This window comes from Triticum urartu, chromosome 4A, assembly GCF_056163025.1.
Source record: "Triticum urartu cultivar PI428250 chromosome 4A, HENAU_Tu73, whole genome shotgun sequence".
In the NCBI taxonomy this organism is placed as follows: Eukaryota; Viridiplantae; Streptophyta; class Magnoliopsida; order Poales; family Poaceae; genus Triticum; species Triticum urartu.
The window spans coordinates 124,316,964-124,339,041 of NC_141876.1; positions in this window are offsets into that span (position 1 = coordinate 124,316,964).

The window sequence follows — 22,078 nt, forward strand, 5'->3', positions numbered from 1 at the left end:
GAAAAATTCTACCAAAATTAGGAAAAATACAAATTTTGCATAGAAAGACAGTGAAAAAAGAATCAGAACCATTTGACGTTCCATATAAAAATGTAAAATCACGCACTACAGCCAAAGTTTCTGTCCTGCACCGTACAAACCAACAAGCATCTAAAACATCCTAAAGGCAAACCTTGGCACATTATTTTTATAATACAATGGAATTGTACAAGGGGATAATTATTTTTGTTGAAAAGTTTCTGTAATAAAGATTCACAAAGTTTCAGTGAGCATGAACAAAGTTCAAGGAGCTCTCCCACTTCAACAATGCTTGTCTTTCTCACTTTCACTTTCCTTTTGAAAAAGTTTTGGGTTACCCTCTTTATTTTTGTTGTTTTTAAACTATATAAAAGCACTCAACAGAAATAAATGACTCTCTAAAACTTCCAGGTTGTCTTCCTGGCAGCGCTTTCTTTAAAGCCATTAAGCTAGGCATAAAGTGTTCAAGTAATGAATCCACCCGGATCCCAAGGTATATCAAAGCCAATTTTAATTAACAACGATTTGTAATTTAGTAGTGAGCACAAAGCAACATATATCATGTAACTACGAAGTCTAACTCTCTTCCTATGCATCGGCATGTCATAAAAGAACAATTCATGCACACATAGTAAAGGCCAATGCATAGCATAAGCAGTTTCTTGCAATTTTATCATATTGGAAACATAGAGAGGTGCAGATATAGTTCCTCTCTCATAATAATTTCAAGTAGGAGCAGCAAGCACATGCATATTATATTCATCAAAATCATCATGTGTAACGGTAAAAGGCAACCCATCAATATAATCCTTAATAAGTGCAAACTTCTCCGATATAGTGTAGTCAGGAGAATTCAAAAAGATAATAGGACTATCATGCGTGGGTGCAATAGCAACAATTTCATGTTTAACATAAGGAACTATAGCAAGTTCATCTTCATAAGCATAATTCATATTGGCATCTTGGCCACAAGCATCATCAAAAAGGGATATTTCAAGAGAATCAACGGGATCATAATAGTCATCATAGCAATCATCATTCGGTAAGCACGAAGGGGAATTAAATAATGTATGAGTTGAAGAGTTACTCTCATTAGAAGGTGGGCACGGGTGATCAATCCGCTCTTCCTCCTTTTGTTCTTCGCTCTCCTCCTCATCTTTCAATCCAATGAGCTCACAGTTTCATCAATTTCTTCTTCCATAGACTCCTGCAAAATATTAGTCTCTTCTTGGACAGCGGAGACTTTCTCAATAAGCGCATTAATATCGTAATTGTATTCATTATTCTCATAACAATATTTAAGGATAGCTAAATTTTCAGGTCTATAAACCGAATCATCAAAGTCTTCAAACTCTTTAAACATAGATTCAATTTCATAAGCACCCATAAAAGCAACAAATTCTTCTATTTGTTCCACATCATAGTAATCATATATACCATTAGCATAAGAAGCTAAGGTTTTATTATCATTAAATTCGCATGAAAAGGGAAGGTGTGGAGCCTTCATCCTAGAGCAACAAGTATAATCATATCTCAAGCATAGTTGCCTAGCATACCACTTCAATATATGAATTTGATCCCATAATAGTTTCCCTTTTTGTGTCAAGCGGTAATCCCTAAAGTATTCACGTTGATCAAACATTACTCCCATTACATAATTGAATGGGGTTTTCTCAGGATTATTAAAGTAGTACATAATATCTTTCACATAACCAGCATCGAGGGTTTTAGGAGGTTCCCCATCTCCATGAGTAGAAAGTACACCTAATGTTTTTGGTATTTCGTGTTCCATATCCATAACTAAAGATAAAGAACAACTAAGAACAGCAAATAAAAATTACTTAGTGATAAAGCAAACAAGCACACATGAGAATATTCACCCCACGCTATTGCTCCCCGGCAACGGCGCCAGAAAAAGGTCTTGATAACCCACAAGTATAGGGGATCGCAATAGTTTTCGATAAGTAAGAGTGTTGAACCCAACGAGGAGCTAAAGGTAGAACAAATATTCCCTCAAGTTCTATCGACCACCGATACAACTCTACACACGCTTGACATTCGCTTTACCTAGAACAAGTATGAAACTAGAAGTACTTTGTAGGTGTTGTTGGATAGGTTTGCAAGATAATAAAGATTATGTAAATAAAAGTAGGGGCTGTTGTAAGTAAAGAAACAATAAAGTAAATATAGCGAGTGTGGAAAATTGGTGGTAGGAGTTGTGAAATTGCCCCTAAGCAATTGACTACTTTACTAGACCGATAGCAAGTATTATGTGGGAGAGGCCACTGCTAGCATGTCATCCCTGGCTTGGAATTCTATGCACTTATGATTGGAACTATTAGCAAGCATCCGCAACTACTAACGTTCATTAAGGTAAAACCCAACCATAGCATTAAGATATATTGGTCCCCCTTCAATCCCGTATGCATCAATTTCTATGCTAGGTTGAAGCTTCTGTCACTCTTGCCCTCCAATACATAGTCCTATCAACATACAACTAACCCTATGGTGTGATCCACATGCGCGCTCATATGATGGGCACCAAAGGGCAACAGCATAACCACAAGCAAATTAAATCAATCATAGAAATTCATCAACCACCGATAGGACAACAAAAATCTACTCAGACATCATAGGATGGCAACACAACATTGGATAATAATATGAAGCATAAAGCACCATGTTCAAGTAGAGGGTACAGCGGGTTGCGGGAGAGTGGACCGCTGTAGATAGAGGGGGGAAGGTGATGGAGATGTTGGTGAAGATGGCGAAGGTGTTGGTGTAGATCGCGGTGATGATGATGATGGCCACGGCAGCGTTCCGACGCCACCAGAAGAGAAGGGGAGAGGGGGCCCCTTCGTCTTCTTCTTCCTTGACCTCCTCCCTAGATGGGAGAAGGGTTTCCCCTCTGGTCCTTGGCCTCCATGGCATGGGAGGGGCGAGAGCCCCTCCGAGATTGGATCTGTCTCTCTGTCTCTCTCTGTTTCTGCGTTCTCAGATTCTACCCTTTCACCGTTTCTTATATTCCCGGAGATCCGTAACTCCGATCGGGCTGAAATTTTAACACGATCTCTATCCGGATATTAGCTTTCTTGCAGCGAAAGAAGGGAATCAACCGCCTTACGGGGTGGCCACGAGGGTCAGGGGCGCGCCCCCTGCCTCGTGGGCCCCTCGAGCATCGTCTCACATTGATTTCACTTCCAAAAATCACATATATTCCAAAAAAATCTCCATCTGTTTTTATCCCGTTTGGACTCCGTTTGATATGGATTTTCTGCGAAACATAAAACATGCAACAAACAAGAACTGGCACTGGGCACTGGATCAATATGTTAGTCCCAAAAATAGTATAAAAAGTTGCCAAAAGTATATGAAAGTTGTATAATATTGTCATGGAACAATCAAAAATTATAGATACGATGGAGACGTATCACACACCGCAGCGAACTAGCGAACCCTTATACTCCTCTACGCGTGGGCATCCACTGCCGCGTCTTCCCCGGCTCCGCGTCGTCCCCTTCCTAGGCCTTGCCGTCATCCACCGCCCTAGTGCTCTCGGCGCGACGTGGTCAACGTGGTCAAGGAACGGCTTCCATCGGACGTGGACTGTACGTGGAGAGGCTGACAGCTGGGTCCACGGCCGCAACAAGGAAGTGCCTCCTTATTACGCGGAAAATAATGATTCCTCCACCTGACAGCAGGGATCCACCGTACGGGCAACCGTATTTCACGAAAAAACGTTTCCCCCTGACTGCTGGGACCTACCAGCGACATCTTCGCATGCAAGGAAGTGCATCCGGGCAAAAAAACGATTCGCCCCTAACTGCCGGGACCCACCAGCTACATCTTCGCACGCAAGGAAGTGCCTGACAGTCGGGAACCACCTGGTCGAAGCATACGTAGCATTGTCATTCTGGTCGCGAACGTGTACGTACATACTAGTCAATGTAGAGGCGCGCACATGTCGTAGTAAAGGCGCGCACGTAGCATGTACACGTACGTACAGCGGCCAGGGTGCAAGAAAGTAAATACGACCACATACGTACATACGGGCGGGGTCTCGAACGCCTACTTGCGCGTACGTATGGCCAGGGCTCGTGTACATGGCTGGGTCGGAACAGAGAAACTGCGTCGTCGTCGTGTTCATGGGGAGGCAACGGAATGCGTCATGTTCATCAGGAGGCAACAGAACGCGTGGGAGCCAACCGGCTTGGACAACACAACCGATGGAAACGAGGCCTGGCGTACCGCAGAACGGAGGAAACGGCCTTGTGTTCGACCGGCCATGGTCGAAACGAGATCCTGTTCATCGGGAGGGGTCTGGCGTACCGCAAAACGGAGGAAACAGACCTCCTACAATCGAAACGGGGGTCTTATTGATCGGGGGGGGGGTGTGGCGTACCGCAAAACGGAGGAAACGTACTTGTGTTGGAGCGCTACGGTCGAAAGGGGGGTCCTATTCATTGGGAGGGGTGTGGTGTACCGCAAAACAGGACTCCACGGGATACTGTTCATCTCCACCGTTGACCCCCTCTAGCCTCCACGGGCTACTGTTCATCCACCGTCGACCTCCTCCAGCCTCCACCTACGACTGTTCATCCATGGACTCCTGTTCATCCAGCCTCCACCACGCGCTACTCCACCGGCTACTGTTCAACCAGCCCTCTCCACGGGCTCCTGTTCAACCACCCCCTCCACGGGCTACTATTCATCCAGCCCTCCACCATCTACTGTTCATCCTGCCCTCCACGGGATGGTCCTGTTCATCCAGCCCCAATCGGCTCGATCGATCGGGGTCCTGTTCATCCAGAGGCAATACCACGGGGTCCTGTTCATCTACCCCCACCGGGAACTATTCATCCAAACCCCCCAGCAACGCTCACTGTTCATCCAGAGGCAGCATCGATCAGCTTCAGTTAGCAGCAGTAGCGAAGGAATCGCTCGATCAGGTTCAGTTAACAGCCATCGATCGGTCGCTCGGGTTCAGTAACGCGTGGCCTGCAGTGCAATCGCTCGGGTTCAGTTAGAGCCCAACGCCTCGCTCGGGTTCAGTTAGAGCCCAACGCCTTGCACCCACGCGCGTGCGTGTATGAGAGAAATGCGCATCGCTCAGCCCCGACCACCCACCGTAACCGGGAACACCCCGATATTTTCCTCATCCTCGCTTCTACCATGGTTTTTTCCATCATGGACGGCCCAAAGAATGTCATGCAGCTGCGTCTCCGGCCCGCCCAGGACGAAAAGCCCATTTTCTGTCATGATTTTTTGTCATAGAAGTAGGACCCCACCACATCTATGATGATACCGTGTTTTGTCACAATTATTGTCATAGAAGTCTCATAAGTATGACATAATTTTTTTTCGTTTGACCCAAAATGTCACGGATGTGTCTTTTTTTGTAGTGAGCCCTCCGTGGACTCGTGCAACCGTTACCCTTCGTGGGTTGAAGTCTCCATCAACGTGGATGTACGATAACACCACCTATCGGAACCACGCCAAAAATCTCCGAGTCTCCAATTGCGTTTGCACACTCCAATCCCATCCCTTTACTTTCTTGCAACTTGCATGCTTTACTTTCCGCTGCTCATATACTCTTGTCATGCTTGCTTGAAATGTATTATGAGTGTTTAAACTTGTGCTAAAACTCCACCTCAACTTAAAGAAATTAAAAACCGCTACTTTTCTTTGTTAAGAGTCTATTCACCCCCTATAGACACCTCTTCTCGATCCTTTCACCGACAACTTATCAAAACGCGCTGCCCTCAAGTTGCCTGTGGAACCAGGTACCTTTGTGCTTCAATTGACCCACCCATCCGTTGAGCCATCAGCAGGACAGAACAAGCGAAGGAAGGCAGGCCCCAGCAAGTACTTTCCCGCTGAGCTCCTAGGAGCCGCCGACAAAGACGTTGCCCGATGCCCCAAGCTTGCCGGGGGGCAGCAACCTCCGGCGGGGCCCCAGGCCCCGACCGTAGAGGCAGCTGCCCCTACGGCCGAAGACGAGCCTTTAGTCCTTGCCGTCGAGCCCCAGGCTCCGGCATGGGCGCAGCACACCGTCCGTTTCCTCCAAACAGGGGAACTCCTTGGGGAATAAGAAGAGGCACAGAAAGTAGCCCATTGGTCCAGCATGTATTGATATGTCTCCAACGTATCTATAATTTTTGATTGTTCCATGCTATTATATTATCTGTTTTGGATGTTTAATGGGCTTTAATATGCTCTTTTATATTATTTTTGGGACTAACCTATTAACCGGAGGCCTAGTGCCAGTTTTTGTCTATTTTAGAGTTTCGCAGAAAAGGAATACCAAACGGAATCCAACGGAATGAAACCTTCGCAATGATCTTTCTTGTACGAAAAGAAAACCAGGAGACTTGGAGTGGAAGTCTGGAACTCCGCGAGGTGGCCACGAGGCAGGAGGGCGCGCCTAGGGTGCAGGCGTGCCCCCACCCTCGTGGGCCCCACGTAGCTCCACCGACGTACTTCTTTCGTGTATATATACTCTTATACCCTAGAAATATCAGGGGGAGCCACGAAACCACTTTTCCACTGCCGCAACCTTCTATACCTGTGAGATCCCATCTTGGGGTCTTTTCCGGCGATCTGCCGGAGGTGGAATCAATCACGTAGGGCTTCTACATCAACACCATAGCCTCTCCGATGAAGCGTGAGTAGTTTACCACAGACCTTCGGGTCCATAGTTATTAGCTAGATGGCTTCTTCTCTCTCTTTGATCTTCAATACAAAGTTCTCCTCGATGTTCTTGGGGATCTATTCGATGTAATACTCTTTTGCGGTGTGTTTGCCGGGATCCGATGAATTGTGGATTTATGAACTTGATTATCTATGAATATTATTTGGTTCTTCTCTGAATTCTTATATGCATGATTTTATATCTTTGCAAGTCTCTTCGAATTGTCGGTTTAGTTTGGCCTACTAGATTGATCTTTCTTGCAATGGGAGAAGTGCTTAGCTTTGGGTTCAATCTTGCGGTGTCCTTTCCCAGTGACAGTAGGGGCAGCAAGGCATGTATTGTATTGTTGCCATCGAGGATAAAAAGATGGGGTTTATATCATATTGTTTGAGTTTATCCCTCTACATCATGTCATCTTGCTTAATGCGTTACTCTGTTCTTATGAACTTAATACTCTAGATGCATGCTGGATAGCAGTTGATGTGTGGAGTAATAGTAGTAGATGCAGAATCGTTTCAATCTACTTGGCACGGACATGATGCCTATATTCATGATCATTGCCTTAGATATCTTCATAACTATGCGCTTTTCTATCAATTGATCAGCAGTAATTTGTTCACCCACCTCAATACATGCTATCTTGAGAGAAGCCACTAGTTAAACCTATGGCCCCGGGTCTCTTTCTTATTATATTGCATCTCTTTTATTTACATCGCATGTCGTTTACTATTTTGCAATCTTTACTTTCCAATCTATACAACAAAAATACCAAAAATATTTATCTTACTATCTTTATTAGATCTCACTTTTGCGAGTGACCGTGAAGGGATTGACAACCCCTTTATCACGTTGGTTGCAAGGTTCTTGATTGTTTGTGTAGGTACTAGGTGACTTGTGTGTTGTCTCCTACTGGATTGATACCTTGGTTCTCAAAAACTAAGGGAAATACTTACGCTACTTTGCTGCATCACCCTTTCCTCTTCAAGGGAAAACCAACACATGCTCAAGAGGTAGCAAGAAGGATTTCTGGCGCCGTTGCCGGGGAGATCTACGCCAAGTCAAGACATACCAAGTACCTATCATAAACTCTGCTCCCTCGCATTACATTATTTGCCATTCGTCTCTCATTTTCCTCTGCCCTACTTCTAAAATGATTTTCGAAAACCTTTGCCTTTTCTTCGCCCTCTTCCATTCGCCTCTTTTCGCTTGCTTCTTGTGTGCTTGTGTGTTGGATTGATTGTTTGTCACGATGGCTCAAGATAATATTAAATGGTGTGACTTTTCCAATACCAACAACAATGATTTTATTAGCACTCCGATTGCTCCTACTACCGATGCTGAATCTTGTGAAATTAATAGCTTTGTTGAATCTTGTTATGAAAGATCAATTTTTTGGCCTTCCTAGTGAAGATGCCGCTACCCATCTAAACAATTTTGTTGATTTGTGTGATATGCAAAAGAAGAAAGATGTGGATAATGATATTGTTAAATTGAAGCTATTTCTGTTTTCGCTTAGAGATCGTGCTAAAACTTGGTTCTCTTCTTTGCCTAAAAATAGTATTGATTCATGGAATAAGTGCAAAGATGCTTTTATCTCTAAGTATTTTCCTCCCACTAAGATCATCTCTCTTAGGACTGATATTATGAATTTTAAGCAACTTGATCATGAGCATGTTGCACAAGCTTGAGAGAGGATGAAATTAATGATACGTAATTGCCCTACAGATGGTTTGAATTTGTGGATGATTATACAAAATTTTTATGCCGGATTGAATTTTTCTTCTAGAAATCTTTTAGATTTGGCCGCGGGAGGCACTTTTATGGAAATCACTTTAGGAGAATCTACTAAACTCCTAGACAGTATTATGGTTAATTATTCTCAATGGTACACCTAAAGATCCACTAGTAAAAATGTTCATGCTATTGAAGAGATTAATGTTTAGAGTGGAAAGATGGATGAACTTATGAAATTGTTTGCTAATAAAAGTGTTTCTTCAGATCCTAATGATATGCCTTTGTCCACTTTGATTGAGAATAACAATGAATCTATGGATGTGAAGTTTGTTGGTAGGAACAATTTTGGTAACAATGCATACAGAGAAAATTTTAATTCTAGGCCGTTTCCTAGTAATTCCTCTAATAATTATGGTAATTACTACAACAACTCCTATGGAAAATTTAATAAGATGCCCTATGATTTTGAGATTAGTGTTAAAGAATTTATGAGTTCGCAAAAGAATTTCAATGCTTTGGTTGAAGAGAAATTGCTTAAGATTGATGAATTGGCTAGGAACATGGATAGAATTTCTCTTGATGTTGATTCTTTGAAACTTAGATCTATTCCACCTAAACATGAGATCAATGAGTCTCTCAAAGCCATGAGAATTTCCATTGATGAGTGCAAAGAAAGAACCGCTAGGATGCGTGCTAAAAAATATTGCTTTGTGAAAGTGTGTTCTTCTAGTTTGCATGATAATAATGATGAAGATCTAAAAGTGATTGATGTGACTCCTATTAAATCTTTGTCTTCCAATATGAATCTTGATAAAGATGGGACTGGATATGAGTCAACTTTAGTTAAAAGGTGTCCCAATGATTCAGAGTTTTTAGATCTTGATGCAAAAATTAACAAAAGTGGGATTGAAGAGGTCAAAACTTTACATAGTAGTGAACCCACTATTTTGGATTTCAAGGAATTTAATTATGATAATTGCTCTTTGATAGATTGTATTTCCTTGTTGCAATCCGTGTTAAATTCTCCTCATGCTTATAATCAAAATAAAGCTTTTACTAAACATATCGTTGATGCTTTAATGCAATCCTATGAAGAAAAGCTTGAACTAGAAGTTTCTATCCCTAGAAAACTTTACGATGAGTGGGAACTACTATTAAAATTAAGATTAAAGATTATGAATGCTATGCTTTACGTGATTTGGACGCTAGTGTTTCCACAATTCCAAAAACTTTGTGTGATGTGCTAGGTTTCCATGAATTTGATGTTTGTTCTTTAAATTTGCATCTTGCGAATTCCACCATTAAGAAACCTATGGGAAGGATTAATGATGTTCTTATTGTTGAAAATATGAATTATGTGCCCGTAGATTTCATTGTTCTTGATATAGATTGCAATCCTACATGCCCTATTATTCTTTGTAGACCTTTCCTTAGAACAATTGGTGCAATTATTGACATGCAAGAAGGGAATATTAGATTCCAATTTCCGTTAAGAAAAGGCATGGAACACTTTCCTAGGAAGAAAATTAAATTTCCTTATGAATCTATTATGAGAGCCATTGATGGATTGCATGCCAAATATGACAATACCTAGATCTATTCTTGCTTTTATGCCTAGCTAGGGGCACTAAACGATAGCGCTTGTTGGGAGGCAACCCAATTTTATTTTTGTTCTTTACTTTTTGTTCCTGTTTAGTAATAAATAATTTATCTAGCCTCTGTTATGATTTTGTTTTTTATGTTTGAATTAGTGTTTGTGCCAAGTAAAGCCTTTAGGATCTTCTTGGGTGATTGCTGTTTGATTTTGCTGATAAAAACAGGAAATATGTGCTCACGAAAATAATTTTCACTTTTTACCAGAGAGCGATAAAATACCAATTCTAACTGCAGTAGATAAATATACTAATTTTACTGGACTTCCTAATTTTTCATAATTTTTGGAGTTACAGAAGTACTCGAAACCTACAGATTGCTACAGACTGTTCTGTTTTTGACAGATTCTGTTTTTCGTGTGTTGTTTGCTTATTTTGATGAATTTATGGCTAGTATAGGGGGGGTATGAACAATAGAGAAGTTGGAATATAGTAGGTTTAACACCAATATAAATTAAGAATGAGTTTATTGCAGAACCTTAAAGTGGTGGTTTATTTTCTTATACTAATGGAGCTCATGAGATTTTCTGTTGAGTTTTGTGTTGTGAAGTTTTCAAGTTTTTGGGTAAAGATTTGATGGATTTTGGAATAAGGAGTGGCAAGAGCCTAATCTTGGGGATGCCCAAGGCATACCAAGGTAAAATTCAAGGACAAAGAAAAGCCTAAGCTTGGGGATGCCCCGAAAGGCATCCCCTCTTTCGTATTCGTCTATCGGTAACTTACTTGAGGCTATATTTTTATTCACCACATGATATGTGTTTTTCTTGGAGCGTCTTGTATGATTTGAGTCTTTGATTTTTAGTTTACCACAATCATCCTTGCTTTACACACCTTTTGGGAGAGACACGCATGAATCGAAATTTATTAGAACGGGGCATCCCCTCTTTCGTATTCGTCTATCGGTAACTTTACTTGAGGCTATATTTTTATTCACCACATGATATGTGTTTTTCTTGGAGCGTCTTGTATGATTTGAGTCTTTGCTTTTTAGTTTACCACAATCATCCTTTCTTTACACACCTTTTGGGAGACACACGCATGAATCGGAATTTATTAGAATACTCTATGTGTTTCACTTATATCTTTTGAGCTATACAATTTTGCTCTAGTGCTTCACTTATATCTTTTGAGCTATACAATTTTGCTCTAGTGCTTCACTTATATCTTTTTAGAGCACATTGGTGGTTTTATTTTATAGAAATTATTGATATCTCATGCTTCACTTATATTATTTTGAGAGTCTTTTAGAACAGCATGGTAATTTGATTTGGCTATAAAACTAGTCCTAATATGATGGGCATCCAAGATGGGTATAATAAAAACTTTCATATAAAGTGCATTGAATACTATGAGAAGTTTGATGCTTGATGATTGTTTTGAGACATGAGGATGGTGATATTAGAGTCATGCTAGTAAATTAATTGTGAATTTGAGAAATACTTGTGTTGAGGTTTGCAAGTCCCGTAGCATGCACGTATGGTAACCGTTGTGTAACAAATTTGAAGCATGAGGTATTTCTTTGATTTTCTACCTTATGAGTGGCGGTCGGGGACGAGCGATGGTATTTTCCTACCAATCTATCCCCCTAGGAGCATGCGCGTAGCGCTTGGTTTTTGATGACTTGTAGATTTTTACAATAAGTATGTGAGTTCTTTATGACTAATGTTGAGTCCATGGATTATACGCACTCTCACCCTTCCACCGTTGCTAGCCTCTCTAGTACCATGCAACTTTCGCTGATACCATAAACCCACCATTTACCTTCCTCAAAACAGCCACCATACCTACCTATTATGGCACTTCCATAGCCATTCTGAGATATATTTCCATGCAACCTTCCACCGTTCCGTTTATTATGACATGCTCCATCATTGTCATATTGCCTTGCATGATCATGTAGTTGACATCGTATTTGTGGCAAAGCCACCATTCATAATTTTTTATACATGTCACTCTTGATTCATTGCACATCCCGGTACACCGCCGGAGGCACGCATATAGAGTCATATTTTTGTTCTAAGCATCGAGTTGTAATCTTTGAGTTGTAAATAAATAGAAGTGTGATGATCATCATTATTAGAGCATTGTCCCATGTGAGGAAACAAAAAAAGAGAGAGAGAAAAAGAGGTCAAAGAAGCCAAAAAAAGAGAGAGACAAAAAAGAGAGAAGGGACAATGCTACTATCCTTTTTCCACACTTGTGCTTCAAAGTAGCACCATGATCTTCATGATAGAGAGTCTCTTATTTTGTCACTTTCATATACTAGTGGGAAATTTTCATTATAGAACTTGGCTTGTATATTCCAACGATGGGCTTCCTCAAATGCCCTAGGTCTTCGTGAGCAAGCAAGTTGGGTGCACACCCACTTAGTTTATGTTGTTGAGCTTTCATACATTTATAGCTCTAGTGCATCTGTTGCAAGGAAATCCCTACTCACTCACATTGATATCTATTGATGGGCATCTCCATAGACCATTGATACACCTAGCATGTGAGACCATCTTCCTCCTTTTTGTCTTCTCCACAACCACCACTCTATTCAACCTATAATGTTATGTCCATGGTTAACGCTCATGTATTGCGTGAAAGTTGAAAAAGTTTGAGAATACTAAAGTATGAAACAATTGCTTGGCTTGTCATCGGGGTTGTGTATGATTTGAATATTTTGTCTGACGAAGATGGAGCATAACCAAACTATATGATTTTGTAGGGATGTACTTTCTTTGGCCATGTTATTTTGAGAAGACATAATTACTTTGTTGAAGTATTATTATTTTTATGTAAATATTAAACTTTTGTCTTGAATCTTTCGGATCTGAACATTCATGCCACAATAAAGAAAATTACATTGATAATTATGTTAGGTAGCATTCCACATCAAATTTTTTGTTTTTATCATTTACCTACTCGAGGATGAGCAGGAATTAAGCTTGGGGATGCTTGATACGTCCCCAACGTATCTATTATTTTTGGTTGTTCCATGCTATTATATTATCTGTTTTGGATGTTTAATGGGCTTTAATATGCTCTTTTATATTATTTTTGGGACTAACCTATTAACCGGAGGCCCAGTGCTAGTTTCTATTTTTTTTGCCTATTTTAGAATTTCGCAGAAAAGGAATACCAAACGGAATCCAAACGGAAAGAAACCTTCGCGATGATATTTCTTGGACCGAAAGCAAACCAGGAGACTTGGAGTGGAAGTCTGAAACTCCACGATGTAGCCACGAGGCAGGAGGGCGCGCCCCCACCCTCGTGGGCCCCACGTAGCTCCACCGACATACTTCTTTCGCCTATATATACTCTTATACCCTAGAAACATCAGGGGAGCCACAAAACCACTTTTCCACCGCCGCAACCTTCTGTACCCATGAGATCCCATCTTGGGGTCTTTTCCGGTGATCTGCCGAGGGGGAATCGATCATGGAGGGCTTCTGCATCAACACCATAGCCTCTCGGATGAAGCGTGAGTAGTTTACCACAGACCTTCAGGTCCATAGTGAAGGAAATATGCCCTAGATGCAATAATAAAGTTGTTATTTATATTTCCTTATACCATGATAAATGTTTATTATTCATGCTAGAATTGTATTAACCGGAAACTTAGTACATGTGTGAATACATAGACAAAACAGAGTGTCCCTAGTATGCCTCTACTTTATTAGCTCGTTAATCAAAGATGGTTAAGTTTCCTGACCATAAACATGTGTTGTCACTTGATGAACAGGATCACATCATTAGAGAATGATGTGATGGCAAGACCCATCCGTTAGCTTAGCATAAATGATCGTTTAGTTTTATTGCTACTACTTTCATCATGACTTATACATGTTCCTCTGACTATGAGATTATGCAACTCCCGAATACCGGAGGAACACTTTGTGTGCTATCAAACGTCACAACATAACTGGGTGATTATAAAGATGCTCTATAGGTGTCTCCGATGTAGTTTGTTGAGTTGGCATAGATCGAGATTAGGATTTGTCACTCCGATTGTGGGAGAGGTATCTCTGGGCCCTCTCAGTAATGCACATCACTATAAGCCTTGCAAGAAATGTGACTAATGAGTTAGTTGCGGGATGTTGCATTATGGAACGAGTAAAGAGACTTGCTGGTAACGATATTGAACTAGGTATTGAGATACCGACGATCGAATATCGGGCAAGTAACATACCTATGACAAAGGGAACAATGTATGTTGTTATGCGGTTTGACCGATGAAGATCTTCGTAGAATATGTAGGAGCCAATATGAGCATCCAGGTTCTGCTATTGGTTATTGACCGGAGATGTGTCTCGGTCATGTCTACATAGTTCTCGAACCCGTAGGGTCCGCACGCTTAACGTTTGATGACAATTTGTATTATGAGTTATGTGATTTGATGACCAAAGTTTGTATGGAGTCCCGGATTAGATCCGGGACATGATGAGGAGTCTCGAAATGGTTGAGAGGTAAAAATCGATATATTGGAAGGCTATATTCGGACTTCGGAAAGGTTTCGAGTGATTCAGGTATTTTTCGGAGTACCGGAGAGTTACGGGAATTCGCCAGGAGAAGTATTGGGCCTTATTGGGCCATACGAGAATAGAGGAGGCAGGCCAAAGGGAAGGAGGCGCGCTCCCCGCTATGGGTCCGAATTGGACTAGGGGAAAGGGGGCGGCGCTCCCTTGCTCTTTCCTACTCCCTCTTTCCCTCTTTCTTCTCCCCTACTCCGGAAAGGAAAAGGGGAATCCTACTAGGACTTGGGAGTCCTAGTAGGACTCCTCACACTTGGCGCGCCCCCTCTAGGGCCGGCCTCGTCCTCCTCCTTCCTCCTTTATATACGTGGGCAGGGGACACCCCAAAGGCACAACAAACAATCTCTTAGCCGTGTGCGGTGCCCCCCTCCACAGTTACACACCTCGGTCATATCATCGTAGCGCTTAGGCGAAGACCTGCGCCGGTAATTTCATCATCACCGTCACCACGCCGTCGTGCTGACGAAACTCTCCCTCGGCCTCAACTTGATCAAGAGTACGAGGGACGTCACCAAGATGAACGTGTGCAGATCGCGGAGGTGTCATATCTTTGGTGCTAGGATCGATCAGATCGTGAAGACTTACGACTACATGAACCGAGTTGTCATAATGCTTCCGTTTTCGGTCTACAAGGGTACGTGAACTACACTCTTCCCTCTCATTGCTATGCATCACCTAGATGGATCTTGCGTGTGCGTAGGATTTTTTTTTGAAATACCGCGTTACCCAACAGTGGCATCCGAGCCAGGTCTATGCGTAGATGTTATATGCACGAGTAGAACACAAAGAAGTTGTGGGCATGGGTATATACATATTGCTTGCCGTTACTAGTTGATTCTTGATTCAGCGGTATTGTTGGATGAAGCGACCCTGACCGACATTACGCGTACGCTTATGCGAGACTGGTTCTACCGCCATGCTTCACACACATGTGGCTAGTGGGTGTCTGTTTCTCCAACTTTAGTTGAATCAGTTCCAATGAACAGGGTTCTTTTAGAAGATCAAAAAGCAATCACTATACCGCGTTGTAGTTTTTGATGCGTAGGTAAGAACGGTTCTTGCTCAGCCCGTAGCAGCCACGTAAAACTTGCAACAACAAAGTAGAGGACGTCTATCTTGTTTTTGCAGGGCATGTTGTGATGTGATATGGTCAAGACATGATGAGATATAAATTGTTGTATGAGATGATCATGTTTTGTTAAAGTTATCGGCAACTGGCAGGAGCCTTATGGTTGTCTCTTTCATTGCATAAGATGCAAGCGCCATATAATTGCTTTACTTTATCGCTATGCGATAGCAATTTTTGCAAAAGCAATAGTGGCGAGATGACCATGTGACAACACATTGATAAAGATCAAGATGATGGAGATCATGGTGTCATGCCGGTGACGGTGGAGATCATGACGGTACTTTGGAGAGGGAGATCAAAGGCACAAGATGATGATGGCCATATCATGTCACATATTTTGATTGCATGTGATGTTTATCTTTTATGCATCCTATTTTGCTTAGTACGACGGTAGCATTATGAGATGATCCCTTACTAAAATTTCAAGGTATAAGTGTTCTCCCTGAGTATACACCGTTGCGACAGTTCTTCGTGCTGAGACACCACGTGATGATTGAGTGTGATAAGCTCTACGTTCACATACAATGAGTGCAAGCCAGTTTTGCACATGCAGAATACTCGGGTTAAACTTGACGAGCCTAGCATATGCAGATATGGCCTCAGAACACCGAGACCGACAGGTCGAGCGTGAATCATATAGTACATATATCAACATAGTGATGTTCACCATTGAAAACTACTCCATCTCACATGATGATCGGACATGGTTTAGTTGATATGGATCACGTGATCACTTAGATGATTAGAGGGATGTCTATCTAAGTGGGAGTTCTTAAGTAATATGATTAATTGAACTTAGTCCTGATAGTATTTGCATATCTATGTTGTAGATCAATTGCTCGCGTATAGCTTCCCCGTTTTATTTATGATATGTTCCTAGAGAAAACTAAGTTGAAAGTTGATAGTAGCAATGATGTGGAATAGGTCTGTGATCTGAGGATTATCCTCATTGTTGCACAGAAGAATTATGTCCTTAATGCACCGCTAGGTGACAGAACTATTGCAGGAGCAAATGCAGACGTTATGAACGTTTGACAAGATCGGTATGATGACTACTTGATAGTTTCGTGCACCATGCTTTACGGCTTAGAACCGGGACTTCAAAATGTTTTGAAATGTCACAGAGCATATGAGATGTTCCAAGAGCTGAAATTGGTATTTTAGACTCATGCCTGAGTCGAGAGGTATGAGACCTCTGACAGTAATTTGCCTACAAGATGGAGGAGAATAGCTCAACCAGTGAGCATGTGCTCATATTGTCTGGGTACTACAATTGCTTGAATCAAGTGGGAGTTAATCTTCCAGATAAGATAGTAATTGACAAAGTTTACTATCACCAAGTTACTAGAACTTAGTGATGAACTGTAATATGCAAGGGATGACGAAAACTATTCCCGAGCTCTTCGTGATGCTGAAATCGACGAAGGTAGAAATCAAGAAAAGCATCAAATGTTGATGGTTGACAAGACCACTAGTTTCAAGTAAAAGGGCAAGGGAAAGAAAGGGAACTTCAAGAAGAATGGCAAGCAAGTTGCCACTCCCATGAAGAAGCCCAAAGCTAGACCCAAGCCTGAAACTGAGTGCTTATACTACAAAGGAAATGGTCACTGGAAGTGGAACTGCCCCAAATACTTGGCGGATAAGAAGGATGGCAAAGTGAACAAAGGTATATTTGATATACATGTTATTGATGTGTACTTTACTAGTGTTCATAGAAAACCCTCGGTATTTGATACTGGTTCAGTTACTAAAGAGTAGTAACTCGAAACGGGAGTTGCAAAATGAACAGAGACTAGTTGAGGGCGAAGTGACGATATGTGTTGGAAGTGATTCCAAGGTTGATAAGATCACCATCGCACACTACCTATACCTTCGGGACTGGTGTTGGACCTAAATAAATGTTATTTGGTGTTTGCGTTGAGCATGAATATGATTTAATCATGTTTATTGCGATACGGTTATTCATTTAAGTTAGAGAATAATTGTTATTCTATTTACATGAATAAAACCTTCTATGGTCATACTTCCAATGTAAATGGTTTATTGAATCTCGATCGTAATAATACGCATATTTATAATAGTGATGCCAAAAGATGCAAAGTTAATAACGATAGTGCAACATATTTGTGGCACTGCCGTTTAGGTCATATTGGTGTAAAGCGCATGAAGAAACTCCATGTTGATCGGCTTTTGGAATCACTTGATTATGAATAATTTGATGCTTGCGAACCATGCCTCATGCACAAGATGACTAAAACTCCATTCTTCGGAACTATGGAGCGAGCAGCAGACTTGTTGGAAATAATACATACTGATGTATACGGTCTGATGAGTGTTGAGGCTCGCGGCGGGTATCGTTATTTTCTGACCTTCACAGATGATTTGAGTAGATATGGGTATATCTACTTGATGAAACACAAGTCTGAGACATTCGAAAAGTTCAAAATTTCAGAGTGAAGTGGAGAATCATCATAACAAGAAAATAAAGTTTCTACAATCTAATCACAGAGACGAATATTTGAGTTACGAGTTTGGCCTTCAATTAAAACAATGTGGAATAGTTTCACAAACTCATGCCACCTGGAACACCACAGCATAATGGTGTGTCCGAATGTCGTAACCATACTTTATTAGATATGGTGCGATCTATGATGTCTCTTACCGATCTACCACTATCATTTTGGGGTTATGCATTGGAGACATCTACATTCACGTTAAATAGGGCACCATCTAAATCCAATGAGACGACACCATATGAACTGTGGTTTGGGAAGAAACCTAAGCTGTCGTTTCTTAAAGTTTGGGGTTGCGATGCTTATGTGAAAAAGTTTCAGCCTGATAATCTCAAACCCAAATCAGAGAAGTGCGTCTTCATAGGATACCCAAAAATACTGTTGGGTACACCTTCTCTCACAGATCCGAAGGCAATATTTTTGTTGCTAAGAATGGATCCTTTCTAGAGAAGGAGTTTCTCTGGAAAGAAGTGAGTGGGAGGAAAGTAGAACTTGATGAGGTAGTTGTACCTTCTCTCGAGTTGGAGAGTAGTTCATCACATAAATTAGTTCCAGTGATGCCTACATCAATTAGTGAGGAAGTTAATGATGATGATCATGAAACTTTAGATCCAATTACTACTGAACCTCGTAGGTCAACCAGAGTACGTTCCGCACCAGAGTGGTATGGTAATTGTTGGGGAACATAGTAATTTCAAAAATTCCTACGCACACGCAAGATCATGATGATGCATAGCAATGAGAGGGGAGAGTGTGATATACGTACCCTTGTAGACCGACAGCGAAAGCGTTAGCACAACGTGGTTGATGTAGTTGTACATCTTCACGGCCCGTCCGATCAAGCACCGAAACTACGGCACCTCCGAGTTCTAGCACACGTTCAGCTCGATGACGATCCCCGGACTCCGATCTAGCAAAGTGTCGGGGAAGAGTTCCGTCAGCATGACGGCGTGGTGACGATCTTGATGTACTACCGTCGCAGGGCTTCGCCTAAGCACCGCTACAATATTATCGAGGACTATGGTGGAAGGGTGCACCGCACACGGTTAAGAATATGATCACGTGGATCAACTTGTGTGTCTAGGGGTGCCCCTTGCCCCCGTATATAAAGGATCAAAGGGGGGGTGCGGCCGGCCAGGAGGAGGGCGCGCCAGGAGGAGTCCTACTCCCACCGGGAGTAGGATTCCCCCCCTTTCCTAGTTGGAATAGGATTCGGGAGGGGGAAAGAGGAGAGAGAGAAGGAAGGGGGGGGTGCCGCCCCTTCTCCTTATCCTATTCGGACTAGGGGGGAGGGGCGTGCGGCCCAGCCCTGGCCACCTCTCATCTCTTCCACTAAAGCCCACTAAGGCCCATATACCTCCCGGGGGGTTCCGGTAACCTCCCGGTACTCCGGTAAAATCCCGATTTCACCCGGAACACTTCCGATATCCAAATATAGGCTTCCAATATATCTATCTTTATGTCTCGACCATTTCGAGACTCCTCGTCATGTCCGTGATCACATCCGGGACTCCGAACAAACTTCGGTACATCAAAATGCATAAACTCATAATATAACTGTCATCGAAACCTTAAGCGTGCGAACCCTACGGGTTCGAGAACAATGTAGACATGACCGAGACACGTCTCCAGTCAATAACCAATAGCGGAACCTGGATGCTCATATTGGCTCCTACATATTCTACAAAGATCTTTTATCGGTCAGACCGCATGACAACATACGTTGTTCCCTTTGTCATCGGTATGTTACTTGCCCGAGATTCGATCGTCGGTATCTCAATACCTAGTTCAATGTCGTTACCGGCAAGTCTCTTTACTCGTTCCGTAATACATCATCTCACTACTAACTCATTAGTTGCAATGCTTGCAAGGCTTATGTGATGTGCATTACCGAGAGGGCCCAGAGATACCTCTCCGACAATCGGAGTGACAAATCCTAATCTCGAAATACGCCAACCCAACATGTACCTTTGGAGACACCTGTAGAGCACCTTTATAATCACCCAGTTACGTTGTGACGTTTGGTAGCACACAAAGTGTTCCTCCGGCAAACGGGAGTTGCATAATCTCATAGTCATAGGAACATGTATAAGTCATGAAGAAAGCAATAGTAGCATACTAAACGATCGGGTGCTAAGCTAATGGAATGGGTCATGTCAATCAGATCATTCACCTAATGATGTGATCCCGTTAATCAAATAACAACTCTTTATCCATGGTTAGGAAACATAACCATCTTTGATTAACGAGCTAGTCAAGTAGAGGCATACTAGTGACACTCTGTTTGTCTATGTATTCACACATGTATTATGTTTCCGGTCAATACAATTCTAGCATGAATAATAAACATTTATCATGATATAAGGAAATAAATAATAACTTTATTATTGCCTCTAGGGCATATTTCCTTCAGTCTCCCACTTGCACTAGAGTCAATAATCTAGATTACACAGTAATGATTCTAACACCCATGGAGCCTTGGTGCTGATCATGTTTTGCTCGTGGAAGAGGCTGAGTCAATGGGTCTGCTACATTCAGATCCGTATGTATCTTGCAAATCTCTATGTCTCCCACTTGGACTAGATCCCGGATGGAATTGAAGCGTCTCTTGATGTGCTTGGTTCTCTTGTGAAATCTGGATTCCTTTGCCAAGGCAATTGCACCAGTATTGTCACAAAAGATTTTCATTGGACCCGATGCACTAGGTATGACACCTAGATCGGATATGAACTCCTTCATCCAGACTCCTTCATTTGCTGCTTTCGAAGCAGCTATGTATTCCGCTTCACACGTAGATCCCGCCACGACGCTTTGTTTAGAACTGCTCCAACTGACAGCTCCACCGTTTAATGTAAACACGTATCCGGTTTGCGATTTAGAATCGTCCGGATCAGTGTCAAAGCTCGCATCAACGTAACCATTTACGATGAGCTCTTTGTCACCTCCATAAACGAGAAACATATCCTTAGTACTTTTCAGGTATTTCAGGATGTTCTTGACCGCTGTCCAGTGATCCACTCCTGGATTACTTTGGTATCTCCCTGCTAGACTTATAGCAAGGCACACATCAGGTCTGGTACATAGCATTGCATACATGATAGAGCCTATGGCTGAAGCATAGGGAACATCTTTCATTTTCTCTCTATCTTCTGCAGTGGTCGGGCATTGAGTCTTACTCAACTTCACACCTTGTAACACAGGCAAGAACCCTTTCTTTGCTTGATCCATTTTGAACTTCTTCAAAACTTTGTCAAGGTATGTGCTTTGTGAAAGTCCAATTAAGCGTCTTGATCTATCTCTATAGATCTTAATGCCTAATATGTAAGCAGCTTCACCGAGGTCTTTCATTGAAAAACTTTTATTCAAGTATCCCTTTATGCTATCCAGAAATTCTATATCATTTCCAATTAGTAATATGTCGTCCACATATAATATCAGAAATGATACGGAGCTCCCACTCACTTTCTTGTAAATACAGGCTTCTCCAAAAGTCTGTATAAAACCAAATGCTTTGATCACACTATCAAAGCATTTATTCCAACTCCGAGAGGCTTGCACCAGTCCATAAATGGATCGCTGGAGCTTGCACACTTTGTTAGCTCCCTTTGGATCGACAAAACCTTCTGGTTGCATCGTATACAACTCTTCTTCCAGAAATCCATTCAGGAATGCAGTTTTGACATCCATCTGCCAAATTTCATAATCATAAAATGCGGCAATTGCTAACATGATTCGGACAGACTTAAGCATCGCTAAGGGTGAGAAGGTCTCATCGTAGTCAATCCCTTGAACTTGCCGAAAACCTTTTGCGACAAGTCGAGCTT